We start from the raw sequence: 3,529 nt of genomic DNA on the forward strand, positions 1-3,529 counted from the left end.
AACTGTTTAACTGTAATAGTAGTCAGATATAGATATATACTTCTAAGTGTATTTCAACTGTTTAACTGTAATAGTAGTCAGATATAGATATATACTTCTAAGTGTATTTAAACTGTTGATCTGTAATAGTAGTCAGATATAGATATATACTTCTAAGTGTATTTAAACTGTTGATCTGTAATAGTAGTCAGATATAGATATATACTTCTAAGTGTATTTCAACTGTTGATCTGTAATAGTAGTCAGATATAGATATATACTTCTAAGTGTATTTCAACTGTTTAACCCCAATAACGGTTCTAGTTTGGAACTTTGTCACAAGTTCTCTGACCTGTACTCCAAGTTTCTGGGAAGCATGACGAGACGTTTGTTTGATCAACTGGCAAAATAATTCATTCTGTAGTTCTGGGGTAGAGAGGCACTGTAGCAAGGCATTCTGGGCAAGGGCCACGTGGTAATCAATACCTGCCGTGTCCAGTGAAACAGAGATGAAGAGCTGGATGGACTGGAAAGAAAAAACATGTCACGTAAACTATTTATTACATTGTATGCTACATATAACGTAAGTATGAGATATTGTGTAAAATCATACATAACGCCAATATATCTGTTACTCAGTAATCCTACATATTACTTCGATATACATGTATCCGTGTAAAATCGCAAATCATGTCAATGTATGTTATATTGTTCTAAACCACATAGTATTTTAATATGTATTGCTGTGTAGAATCATAGATTACTTCAATATATATATATGTATGTTGATATGTGATATCACATACTATGGCAATTTGTGGGCTGTTGAATAAAAACGACAGATTACGTAAATCTATTCAATACTGTGTAAAAGCCACAGATTAGGTTAATGTGTAGGTTAATGTTTAAAGCCATAAATTATGTCCTATATATATATATATATATATATATATGTTATTTTGCAAAACTATAGCTTACATCACTATTTGTATTTCTGTAGCTATACAAAGGTTACGTAAATACGTGTGTTTGGTGTACAACCATAGGTGACATAACATACATATTTTGTACGTAATGAAAAATAACGTCACACGATATGTTTCGGTCCTAAATAATAACATTTTTGCAGACCACAAATTACACAAATATTTTTTCTGTACTACATCTATCATAACATGTACTTAACATAAAATATTGCATTTCTATAAGGAAAATATTTATTTCAAACCAATTAAGTACATTGATATTCTGGTGTAATAATAACCTAAGTTTCTCCACTTGTTCATGAGTGCCGATACTTTGCTTATGACAACAATGTGTACTTGTAGCTGCATAATTCTTACTCATCATTACACAGAATTGGGGATAACTGTAATTCGTTTGTGACATCAATACTTGTTTGTATTGCTACGCTTCTTACACATAATTACATACAATTGGATATATCTGTGCTTCCCTTGTGATAACATGTTCCTGTACATTTTCAACACATTACTTTAACAATCCAACATATATAAATACACTTACGTGTACTACGTAAGTGTTAATAGTACGTGCAAATGAGCATATGCATTTGTACGAAGAAAAAGAAACTGATAAAACTCTGTAGAAACTTAAAGAATATGTCAAGAAAAAGAAACAAAGAAAATATCATAGATCTTATTAGTACCTTAAACAGCTTGATGCCCTCAACTTGAAGTTGATCGGACGGTAAGGTTGTGAGTGGCTGGGTTAAGTTTTCTTTAGTATACAATAATAAAGGATGTCTCCAAATTACACTGTCTGTAAGAAAATACAAGAAATATATACTTACACCATAATGCCTTTCAGAAAATGAACATCATTAAGGAACTCTATATTTAGCTCAGAAATCTTATAATTCTGATTGTTTTGTATCTCTCATCTTGTAATACTTTGTTGTCATTACGCATGCGCGTATGATCAATATTTCATCAACTGCTATAGCTACCTTTCTTTTCTATTTTTTGTATAATATGTGATAGTGAAAAGTTATAACTTAAACCAAGTGAAAAGCAAATTAAATATCAAACGAGATAATGAAAACTCCATATTGAGGAATAATGTGAGTTTTTATGTAAGATATATTTAATTCACCGCTATGTTTGGACATTCAATATATGTATTCTATTATTAACTCATAACTTTAATAAAATTAATACTAAAGCACCAGCATATTAAACGGCAATTTATTTATATCGAAAATCGAAACATTGTAGTCTTTCAAGGTTACCAATAATTTAGTTAAAACTTTCGTACTCTCATCTCCATCGACTTCCATTAGCCTGGCTATTAGTTGCTCATATTGAGTTCCTGCTAAATTTTCACCAGAGGACACCACTGTCAAATGATACAGCCAAGCGTCCTAGGAAACAAAACATGTATAACAATCTAAGTATACTAAAATTAAACGAACAAAATGTGTTGCCAAATGACGATATTATTACACGAAAAAATAGGTTGTTGTCGAAAATGCAAAACCACAAAAAATATAGAGAAAATATCTCACCAGATGACGCTACTTCTAAATTAGTTTAATGTAATAATATAAAAGAAGAAACCGCAAATGACCATAAAACCTAAAATACTAAACTGATAAAAACCAATCCTTGAACAAATGTGGAATTTACGTAGTTTATATAAAGTGGATATTTATCGACTCACCAAAATATGAGAAGGTATACTGAATCTTATCTTTAATGTGTAAAAGAACATTACATTTTTGTGATCAAAACTCTCTATTTTCTTACGAGACATGTTCACAAATATTTCCCCACGTACGCAAGGGACATAAACGAAAATCTGAACATTTATTAATTTACGCAGTGGTATAGTACTCTAGCAATATCAGTTACAAGACATAATGTTTATTGCTATCAAAAGTGGTAAGTTTTTACTTCAATTATGATAAATAAATTAAATGAAAGAAAGCTAAGTCGAGATTTGTCTCTTTTAAACACATTTTCTTGGCTGCATAAACTGATAAGTTGAAGGCTTTCTTTCTAGATCACAAATACCTCTTTAATTAATCGTTCCGTATCTAAAATGCAAACTATGTCTTGATTCGTATGTTTAAATACTGATAATAATATATTCTACTTCTTTATTTATCATAATTAGAATATAAGTTTACTGATAGTATAAACTGATACATTCTACATTATTCTCTTCTGAAACTATTAACCATTATACAATGGCAACTCAATACTGTTTTACCATTTCTTGCTTGCTAGTCATCAAAAGGTAAGTTGGCCCCTGATGGCTAGGGAATATCCCCACAGTGAATTCTGACTTTCTCATCATCTCTTCTTCTTCCTCCTCATCACTGTCAGACACATGGACGACTTCCTCCACCCGAGAGTCTCTCATATTAATTTGGCCCATTGGCGTCTAAAACAAAAGCAACGTAATACTCTTTTATTGGCCCATTGGCGTCTCAAACAAAAGCAACGTAATACTCTTTTATTGGCCCATTCGCTTTTAAAACAAAAGCAACGTAATACTCTTTTATTGGCCCATTCGCTTCTAAAAC

General features: G+C 31.2%; 1 pseudogene; it reads right to left on the bottom strand.

The window, feature by feature from the left end:
- LOC106462742 overlaps positions 1-3,529 on the bottom strand; it is a 144,289-nt pseudogene that overhangs the window by 96,414 nt on the left and 44,346 nt on the right.

Source organism: Limulus polyphemus, unplaced genomic scaffold (assembly GCF_000517525.1).
Source record: "Limulus polyphemus unplaced genomic scaffold, Limulus_polyphemus-2.1.2 Scaffold1237, whole genome shotgun sequence".
Lineage (NCBI taxonomy): Eukaryota > Metazoa > Arthropoda > Merostomata > Xiphosura > Limulidae > Limulus > Limulus polyphemus.